Source organism: Penaeus monodon, chromosome 17 (genome assembly GCF_015228065.2).
Source record: "Penaeus monodon isolate SGIC_2016 chromosome 17, NSTDA_Pmon_1, whole genome shotgun sequence".
Taxonomy (NCBI): Eukaryota; Metazoa; Arthropoda; class Malacostraca; order Decapoda; family Penaeidae; genus Penaeus; species Penaeus monodon.
In genome coordinates, this window is record NC_051402.1 from 5,721,505 (window position 1) to 5,733,020 (window position 11,516).

The following is an 11,516-nucleotide window of genomic DNA, read 5'->3' on the forward strand; positions in this document are numbered from 1 at the left end:
GGGGGGAGGAAGAAAAGGGGAGGAAGAAGAGGAGAGGGGAGGAGGAGGAGGAAGAGGGGGAATGGAAGGTGGAGGAAAAGGCAGCGGAGGAAGAGAATGAGGAGAAGGGGAGGGAGGAAGAGGAAGAAAAAGAAGAAGCAGAAGTTCATGAAGAAGATATTTGGCAACATCACCAAGAACAAGGATAAGGATAAGATGAAGAAAAAAAGAAGGGGAGGAAGTGCAGTACGGGATAATGACTATAACAACAACAACAACAACAAAAAAAAACAAGTTAAGACCAGAAAAAAAAGAAAGTTACGGAATAAAAACGAATATACTGTATCCCCCTAAAAGCGAGAGAGAGAGAGGAAAAAAAGACCGCATAAATTCAGATAAAAAGAAAATAAACAAACGTCAAATTCCCCTCCTTCCGTAAGGGCCAGGCAATGGCTCTCCCCTCCAGAAGCCCTCGCCCCTTCATAGCCCTATTTACCTCCCCTCCAGTGCCCCTTTCTGCACTCCGTCTGCCCAGTACTTCTGTACCCAGGCCTCCACTATTACGACTGCTACTACTTCTATTATTATTAATATTCTACTACTACTACTACTACTATTACTACTATACTACTGCATTCCACAAAGCCACCTTGTCCTACCCCAAACTCCCTCGCTTCTCGTACCCCAGCATGTCCTTCCCAACCAGCCAATACCCCCCTTAGATATCCCCCTTTCCACCCTCCCCCTTTCCTCATTCCTTGCCCCTTCGTCCGAAGGCAAAGAAAACGGATCCCCAGGGTACGCGACTAATAGGTCGGTTACACTAGGAAACGCGAGCTCCTGCCACCGAACACCGCTCAAGGTGAAGTCGGTTCTCGTCGGCCTTTCCTGCTTGGGGCTGTTGGTCTTGGTGCGGGAGAAGAGCGGGATTCCGTAATGAGTATATATATATATATTTTTTTCTTTTTCTTTTCTGAATTTGGCTCTCGCTTTTTCTCCCTTTCTTTCCTTCGTGATATGTGCATGATAATGATGATGATAGTGATGATGATGATAGTGATGATGATAGTGATAGTGATGATTATGGTGATAATGATGATGATGGTGATGAAGATAATGATGGTGTTGGTGATGATGAGGATGATGATGGTGGTGATGATGAACAAGGGGAAAATACATAGGAAAAAAAGAGAAGAAAACAGAGTAAACAGAAGAAAAAAAGAGAGAAACAGAAAAAGAAAAACACGAATGAAAAAACCCGTACCATAAAGTCCGCAGTATAAACACCTAAAAGTTCGTGTAAGGCGGCTAACCTCCCCCCCCCCCTTCTCTCTCTCTCTCTCTTTATCCTTTTCGCCTCCGGTTATTTTGTTCTTTCTGTTTCTGCTTTTTCTCTTTCTTCTGCTTCCTCAGTTTTCCTCCTTTCTGCTTCCTTTTTTACGATTAGTTCTCTTCTTCCCATTCTTTTATTTCTTATCCCTTTTCTTCTTATCATCCTCCTATTTTGTCTAGCCCTTCTCCTAGTTCTCCTCTTCTTATTCTTCTTATTCTTCCTCCTCCTCCCCCCCTCCCCCCTCCTCCTCTTCCTCCTCCCCTCCTCCTCCTCCTCCTCTCCTCTCCTCCCCTCCCCTCCTTCCTTCCTTCCTTCCTTCCTTCCTTCCTTCCTCCCTCCCTCTCCTCCTCCTCCTCTTCCCATTCCTTTACCTCGTCTCCTTCCCTCCCCCTCCCCCTCTCCGTCCTCTCCTCCCCCCCTACACCCACCCAACACGTACTCTGGCACCTTTTCTCGCCACCCTATACCCACTCTAAGCCCCGCGGAACACTCAAACCTTCCCTTGCTTCTGCCGGCAGGTTCAGCGCGAACGGAGATACAGAACCCAAGATGCCCTTTTCGTTCGGGACGACTAGGCCTGATAGTCTTAGGCTGGTTGGAGGGAGGGAGAGGAGCCGGGAGGATAGGAAGGTCAGTGGATGGAGGAGGAGTAGGAGGAGGAGGGGATGAGGAGGAAACAGAGGAGATGAAGGAGGCGCGTAGTTAGGAGGAGGAGGAGATAGGAGGCTGGAGGAGGACGAGGAAGAGGAGGAAGAGGAAGAGGAAGAGGAGGAGGAGGTGAAGAAGAAGAAGGGGAGGAGAAAAGGAAGAAAAAAAAAATGGCAATTAAAGCCAAAAATGATAATGACAGTAATAACTTTAAGAACAAAAACATCCCTAACAAAAGCAAAAACAGTAACAATGACAACAAACAACAACAACGCCCCACAATAAACAAAAGTGGAAGACCTATTGAAGCCCAAAGGGAAACCCGGGGTAAGGCAGAACAAGGGGGGGATGGGTGGAGGGAAAGGAGGAGGAAGAGAGAGGAGAGAGGAGAGAGAGAGAGAGGAGAGAGGAGAGAGAGAGGAGAGAGAGGAGAGGAGAGAGAGAGAGGAAGAGGAGAGGAGAGGGAGAAGGAGAGGGAAGAGGAAGAGGGAGAGGAAGAGAGAGAGAGAGAGAGAGAGAGAGAGAGAGAGAGAGGAGAGAGAGAGAGAGAGAGAGGAGAGAGAGAGAGAGGAGAGAGAGAGAAGAGAGAGAGAGAGAGAGAGAGAGAGAGAGAGAGAGAGAGAGAGAGAGAGAGAGAGAAAAGGGGCGTAAGGTCACACGAAAGGTGAAAGTTTATAACCCGATCGTAAATTTGCATGATGAATTCACAGAGGCCTATCCCCAAGGCTTCTTTTACCCCCTCCCCCCTTCCCTATGCCTATGACATCCTTTACTTTGTCTATATACACCTGTGTCTGTATAAACTCCCTGTCTGTCTTTATTTGTACTCTCTGTTTGTCTACCTTCCCTCCCTGTATTCTTGTGTCTATTTTCATTTGATCTTTATGACCCCATACTGTTTTCATTATATTTAAGACTGCCCATTAATTAAGGGAAAAAAATATTATTACTGATATTGGCGTTTTTTTTTATTTTCGTGAGCTTTATTACTGCGAGTTCATTATCGCTGTTGTCTCGTCATTACCACTGTCATTATCATTTTTCTCGTTATCATTACTATCGTTATCATTGTTGTTCATTATATCAGTCATTATTTTTATAATTATCATTATTATTCTCATTATCATAATTATCGTTATCATTATTATAGTCCTTATCATTATCATCATAGTCATTGTTTTTTATCATTATTATCAATATAATATTATTATCATTATTATTATCAATATAATATTATTATCATTATTATTAATATATTATTATAATTATCTAGCTATTTTTAACATTATCATTAACATTATTAATATCATTATCATTATTATCATTATCATTTTTATCATCATTCCTAGTAAACTATTACTATCATCATTATTACTATTATCATTATGATTATTAACGTCTGCCTCTGTATCATCATATAATCATAATCTTACATCTTTCATCTCCTTCTTTATCATCCTCATTCTTATTATCTTTACTATTACGGTACCATTCACCCGTAGCAGTCTTATCTCTGCTTATCATTAGTCCTACATCCCTAAATTAGGTGTAATCAAAATTAGTTAATTTACTGGTGGATAGCATAAGGAAGGCAAGACCCTATATGTCTTTGTAAAATACATTTGGCAGTTTTCATGAGGTCATACCATGTGTATTTCTTGTTTTCCGTGAGAAAATTCGTGAAGGTATGCTTAGGCCCTCTCTCTCTTCCTTTCCTCTTATCCTGCTCTTTCTATTCCCAATTCCTTATCTTCTTTTCTTCCCTCCTTCCTCCATCTCTGCTCCCTTCTTCTCTTTCAACTTCCCAGTCATATTTCCTCCCTCTTTTTCCTCTCCTTCCCTTCCACCTCCTTTTCCCTCTCCCTTTTCCCCTCCCCCTCCCTCTTCCTCCCTCTTCCTCCTACATTTCCCTCCCTTCCGTTTTCCTCCTCTCCCTCATTCTCCTTTCCTGCCCTCCTCTCCATCTCCCTCCCCGTCCTCCCTCTCCCTCCCTCCTCCCTTTCCCTCCCCCTCCCTCTCCCACCTCACCTACACACTCACGTTCTCGCATCTTTCTCAGCCTTGTTTACCAAAACAAAACAAACAAACGCTTTCAAGTGCCCTACATAACGTTGCACCTCCTTACAGTTGACCTAATAATTGCTTTGCTATAATCTCCGGTTGGGTATAAAATATCATTTTGTACTGGCATGTGGGTAACTGATACCGTGTAGGTTAGCCACCAAAGCTGCTGTAAGGCGAGGTGGGAAGAATTTATTTCTTTGGCGAATTATGATTGTATTTGTAATATTACATCATAGGCCGAATTCTTATTAGAATTGTAATTAATATGAATATTATTACTATTATCATAATCATTATCATAGTTTTCACAATCATTATCATCATACTCCCCTTCTCCCTTTTCTTCTTCCTACTCTTCTTTGTTTCTTATTCTCCTTTTCCTCCTCATTCTTCTTCTCTTTTTTCCTTCTTCTTCTCCTTCTCCATCACCATCTTCTCCTTCTCTATCTTCTTCTCCTTCTCTTCTTCTCCTCCTTCTTCTTCTTCTTCTTCTTCTTCTACTTCTTCTACTTCTTCCTCCTTCTCCTTCTTCTTCTTCTCTTTGTCCTTCTCCTTATTCTCCTTCTCGTTCTCGTTCTCCTTCTTCTCTTCTTCCTCCCTCTCCTCCTCCATCCCATATTCGGCATCTCCTCTCACGCGTCTGGCCATTGTAAACAGCCTTGCCATTCGCCGTCCTCATCTCAGCACACAAGCCGTTGGGTCTCCGGCGTTGTGTTAATACGAGACCAAAGGAAGATTTCAAAAACGATTATTGTTGAGGAGAAAAATACCAAATGGGGGAGGGGGTGGGGGTGGGGGGAGTGGGCTGTGTTTGTCTGTTCGCGTGTGTTTGGAGCGCACAGATTTTGCCAGGAACGTGTTTGTCGAAGGTTGTGTTTTTGTTTTGTTTGTACATTCTAGATTTCGACTCTTGTTGTGGGAGATCGGTCGGATGGCTTCTGTGTGTTTGTTTTCCGAGTTATGGCTTGTTTAAGTATATTAGAATAATCTCTCGGCGTTGTGAAATATCTCTTTTTTGTTTTGTTTTGTTTCATTGGAAATCATTTCGATAAACAAACACAAGACAGCTAGACAAAAGAACACACATAAACACACACAATCTTTCTCTCTCTCTTTGCTTTCTCTTTATCATTCTCTCTCTTTTTCACACACACATACGTAAAACATCCCAACAAACAAATTCATCACACACATACACACATACACACACACACACGTACGCCCAAGCCAACCCCCTCCACACACACACACACACACACACACACACACACACACACACACACACACACACACACACACACACACACACACACACACACACACACACACACAAACGTACACACATACAAAGACAGAGCTATAAAAACTATTTTCACCGAGTTTCCGTCCGATCTATTTCCGTCCACACGTGCCTGAACAATGTTGAACTCAAACGCAGTGGTTCTCCTCTACAATCACCTTCCGAGTGGCGCTGAAGGTGGCGCTGAAGGATTTGAAGGACTGAGAGAAATCGGACTTACTTGGGGGGGGGGGGGGAGGTCTGGTGGTGTGTACGTCTGTGCTGGGTGTTGTGTACTTCTTTTTTTTTCATTCGATGTTGTGTACGTTTTGAGTAGGGGTTATGGTGTAGGTGTGGGAGTGAGACGGATGAAAGAGAAAGAAGATCGATATATAAATAGATAGACATGTGTGTGTGTGTATGTGTGTGTGTGTGTGTGTGTGTGTGTATGGGGTGTGTGATGTGTGTGTATGTGTTGTGTATGTGTATGGTGTGTGTGTGTGTGTGTGGGGGTGTGTGTGTGTGTGTGTGTGTGTGTGTGTGTGTGTGTGTGTGTGTGTGTATGCGAGTGAATGAGTGAATGAGTGAATAAGTGAGTGAGTGAGTGAGTGAGTGAGAGAGAGAGAGAGAGAGAGAGAGAGAGAGAGAGAGAGAGAGAGAGAGAGAGAGAGAGAGAGAGAGAGAGAGAGAGAGAGAGAGAAAGTAGAGAGAAAGGCAGGCATAGCCAGAGAGCGGCAGCACATGAATAAACTTCCTGTTTACCAGAAGGGGGGTGAGGGGGACTTCAAGTGTCAATCTCGGCACACTTACCCCTTTCCTTCGCCCTTCTCCTGTTCCCCTCCTTCTCTGGTTTCCCCTCCCCTGTCCCCTTCACGCCTCACTCGCTCCCTCACGCACAGCCGTAACCCTGGTCTTGTCAGCCTCCCCTCTTTCCTTCTCCTCTCTCTCCTCCTCCATTCGCTTCCCCTCCGTCCTTCCACTCTCTCCCTCCTCTTCTCTTCTCTTACATCCTTCTCTCTTTCTCTTCCTCCACCCCCCCCCCCCCACACACACACGCTCTGTTTCTTTCTCTCTCTCCTCCTCCATTCGCTTCCTTTCCATCCGTCCAATCTCTCTCTCCCCCTCTCTTCTCTTTCCTTCCATCCTTTTCTCTTTCTCTTCCTCCATTCTCTCCCCCCCTTCTGTTTTCTTTTTCCCTTCTTCATCCTCCACCTTATTCCCGTCTGTCCCCTCTCTTCTTTCCTTTGCCACCATCTTCCCCTCTTTTCATCTCCCTCCCGCCCCTTTTTTTCTTCCCTTCTCTCCCCTCTTCTTGCACTCTCCTTTCCCTAAATCCTCCACCCTTCCCTTCCCCTCTGTGTTCCTCCCCTCTTTCCCCCCTTCCCCCTCCTCCTCCTTTCACTTCTCTCCCCTCTCTCCCCCTTCCCCCTCCTTCCTTCCCCTCTCTCCCCCCCTCCCCCCCTTCCCCCTCCCCTCCTTTCACTTCCCTCCCCTCTCTCCCCCCCATTCCCCCTCCTCCTCTCCCTCCTTTCACTTCCTCCCCTCTTCCCCCCCATTCCCCTCCTCCTCCCCCTGCCATTCCTCTCCCTCTCTCCCCCCCATTCCCCCTCCTCCTCTCCCCCCACTTCCCTCCCCTCTCTCCCCCCCATTCCCCCTCCTCCTCTCCCTCCGCCACTTCCCTCCCCTCTCTCCCCCCCATTCCCCCTCCTCCTCTCCCTCCGCCACTTCCTAAACCTCACTCTTAGCATCAGAGTGGAAGAGGCAATGGCGTGTGAAGCGAGTGAATAAATCATATTAACGGAAGGACAAGGAGAGGATAATAAATTTCCGAGATATTTCCGGAAACTTGGCGCAAGGACGAGAGTGAGGTCAGGAGAGATTTGGTTTATTTAAACGATATGTTCTCTCTTTGGAATTGGTAATCTGCTATTGATAACTTACTTGTGGGTAGACACAGGCCAAAGAGGCAGGAGAACGCATACACAGAGGGAGGCAGGAAAAGGCAGAGGGAGAGGGAGAGGGAGAGAGGGAGGGGGAGGAGAGGGGAGGGGAGGGGAGGGGGGAGGAGGGGGGAGGGGAGGGAGGGAGGGAGGGAGGGAGGGGGAGAGGGGAGAGAGGAGAGAGAGAGAGGAGAGAGAGAGAGAAGAGAGAGAGGAGAGAGAGAGAGAGAGAGAGGGCGAAAACGAGAAGAGAAAGAGAGAGAGAGAGAGGGCGAAAACGAGAAGAAAAAGAGAGAGAAGAGAGAGAGAGAGAGAGAGAGAGAGGAAGGAAGGGATTGAGAGACAGAGAAAGAGGGAGAGAGAAAGAGAGACAGACAGACAGACAGAGAGAAAGCGCCCCACTAGCTCACCCCCTTGCCCGAAGTACGAGATAGCCTCCCGTACAGTCTCATCCGACCTTGTCATGGCCTGCTTTGCCGCCTTCGAGTAAACAAGAGCGCGGCCATGATGTCACAATCTCGGCCGCATTTTCTCTTGTTCTTTTTCCTTTCTCGAATCTTATTGCTGTATTTCCCTATGCCCATCTTCATCGCCTCGTTCTCTTGGTTCACTTCTCGTAATCGCTTTATTCTTCCGGTCCGTGCTTCCCTCTTTCTTTTCGCTTTTAAATCTATTTGTAATTTGTTCATTCGCAAACAACTCGCAGGCAGGATGGCGAATCGTAATGCATTATAATACTCCTGTTCATCAGCTGTTATCCACGATAATGTTTTTCCTTTATTCTGCCCTAAATCTAATGTTTACTGATTACCCAGGCAGCTTCAACTGGCCTTCTGAGGGATGTCTGCAACAAAAAAGTAGCAAGTTCATTTTCTTCGTCCCTCCATCCTTACCTCTCTGCCTACCTACCTACCTACCTACCTACCTGTCTGTCTGTCTGTCTGTTTGTCGTCTGTCTGTCTGTATATATATATATATATATATATATATATATATATATATATATATATATATATATATATGTCTGTCTTTCTGTCTGTCGTCTGTGTGTGTGTGTATGTTTGTCGTCTGTCTGTCTGTGTCTGTCTGTCTGTCTCTTTCTTTATATCTTCCTCTGTCTCAATCTTTCCTTCTTTCTTTCTCTTTCTTTCCTTCCTTCTTTCTCCCTCTCTCTTCTCTCTCTCTCTCTCTCTCTCTCTCTCTCTCTCTCTCTTCTCTCTCTCTCTCTCTCTTCTATATATATATATATATATATATATATATATATATATATAATATATATATATATATATATATATATATATATATATATATATTTGTGCGTGTGCGTGTGCGTGTGCGTGTGCGTGTGCGTGTGCGTTGCGTGTGCGTGTGTGCGTGTGCGTGTGCGTATGCGTGTGCGTGTACGCGTGTGCGTGTATGTGTGTTTTCTTTCTTCCCAGTCCAACACTTCTACTTCTTCCAATGAAACCGTTTCCTTTCTTTCTGAATACACTCCAGTCTCCTCCTTACATCCGCAATTAATCACAAATAACGAGGGTGATAAGAACAAGAGGATGAAGAAGGAGTGTAGAAAATAAAGAAAGGGGGATAAGGGAAAACTCAACAAAGTGCTGAGAAAGGAGGGGAATGAAATAAATCTAAATAAAGAGTAAAGGCGAAAATGGATAGAAGACAGATGAAGAATAAGAAAAAGAAACGAAAATATAGAGAAAATATTGACAGAAAAAGAGTGAAAAAAAAAAAGAGAGAGAATAACTTCAAAACGAAAAATAAACGCACCACACAGGACACGCACAGAGACGAGATAAAGAAGATAAGACAGAGAAAGAAAGGAAATAAACCCAGACGGGGAATGAAGAGGGGAAACAAGGCCAGCTGGAGATCCCCTCTCTTTCCCCGAAGTTCAAGAGGGAGAGACACGACCTCCCTTCCATGACTCATCCTCAGTCAAATGGAGAATGAAAACATCAGCATCAGATTCGGGTGCTGAGGTCGACGGAGAAAGAAGGAGAAACGACAGAGGAGAGGAAATAAAGGCAGATAAAGAATGAGGAGAGAAAGGAGGGACTAGAAGGAGTTTTAGGCGATTCCCCCCGGAGTTCCTGAAGGGGAGAGCGGTCGCCCTCCTTGATTCACCACCTTGTTTATTCTCTCCCGGCGGCCCCACTTGAGCTGCCGACCCGGGTGCAGGCAGCCCTCGGGTTATCTGGGGTCACGGAAGGAGGAGGGGGTCTTTCTCTGGGGTCCTTGGCTCTGCGTGATTGATAAATGGCCAGTAATAGGGTACCTACTGTTTTTTTTTGTTTTTGTTTTTTTGTTTCGTTTCTTTTTCTTTCTTTCATTCTTTCTTTCTTTTATCTTCGTGAGCTTATTTTATCTAGTCATACTTTTCCTTTCTTCTTCCTCTCTCTAATCTTATTATCTTCTTTTTCAGTTTCTTTTTTTTCCTTCAAATATATTACACTACATTTTGTACTTCATTCCTACCGCATTTTTCTCCTTAGCTTCCGGTCTCTGTATTTTGTATTTCCTCGTCCTTTTTTTCTTACATTTAATCTTTCATCCTCTTCTCGTTTCTTTTTCTTCCTTCCTACTCCTTCACTCACTGCCTCCTAATCCCTCTTCCTCCTTCCCAGCCTCTACACACACGGCTCGCTCACTCACGCTTCTGGAGTCCACAAAGAATTTCATAATTTCCTGGTGTTAATCTCACAATAGAGATGCCGTCCAGGGTGCTTCCCCAGCGCGTCGCATATGTTAATTCACCATGAATTGCCGGTTATTTGGTTGGATCTTAAATTATTAAGTACAGTTACTGACTTTTTTTTTATTATCAATTCATCTGCATACGATTCACTCCAAAATCTTCATTGCAAAGGAATAATAAAAATAAAAAAATCTAATAAAAAAGATCTGTCATTTAAAAGATGGTTTTCTCTTTCTGGGAATCCAAAATGGCGGGCTTTTCACATCCAAGGATTAAAGGATTACGGAAACGGTACACAATGAGTCTCCCTTCCTTCAATAGAAATCCCCCACCAAGAAATCGCCAAACACGTCATTTCAGAAAGAGGGATTGGCTGGAATTACTTTTCATCTTAATCTTGAAGCTGTGATTTTTAGAAGACCTTTCCTGAATCGCGTCCAGAGTATTGGAATGTTGTTATTTTTTTCCCACTGTGTTTCGTGCCAGAGTGAAATATGACATTTTTGACAGTGGGTCAGATGCAAGAATCGTTGATCTGTCGTCGGGGAGAGAAAGATCATAAGGTTTAATTCAAAGAGAAAATGGATGAAGACCATCGAGCTAAATATTATTATAATTATCATTATAAAAATTTGTTATTTTAATCATCATTATCATTACTATCATTATAATTATTATTACTATTACTATACTTTTAAAATTATTTATTAGTTATCATTACTACTATTACTATAGTACATTCTTATCATTATCATCATCTGTATTTGTAACAGTAACGTCATCGTTATCATTATCATTATTATCTTTATCACTATTAAAGTTGTATGTATACACTTTCTCCCATGAAGTTAGGCTAATCTTTTTCGAGTTGTCATTTATATGTTAATAAGGATCGTACCGCATCAAGTCTCATTCCTCTTAGGCTTCGAGCTACTGCTACTTACGCGCTACTGAAAGGCCTTTTAAGTTTCATGAAATGCCATTACCATATCTCTAAATCATGACATCACAACCTCTTCTCTCTTACTCCTCCTCTCTCTCTACATATATATAGTATAAAAGATTTGTGTACATGCATACATACATAAATACATATACACACACACACACACACACACACACACACACACACACAACACACACACACAATATATATATATATATATATATATATATATATATATATATATATATATATATATATATATATAGTATAAGCACGCTAGTTGCTACCTGATTAAATCTAACAATGTGCCCATGTAAAAATTATTAGACATACAAGTTTCGTTCAGTAATATTGGTGGCGATCTTGGCATCTAACGAGATAACACCAGTTATACGAGTTTAGGAATGCTATTGGTATTGTCTTCCCGCTACTGCTTACCGCGAGCGAAAAAAGTTGAATACAATAGCGTAGACTCCTCGAGCCATGTTGGACACTGTCAATAGAAGGCGAGACAGGGTGTGTTTTCTTTGAATATACTCTTTGGATAACATTCGCTGTTCTTCTGTGATATGGACCTATATTGTGGTTCTCTTTTTGTCTCTCTCTTATCTATGTGA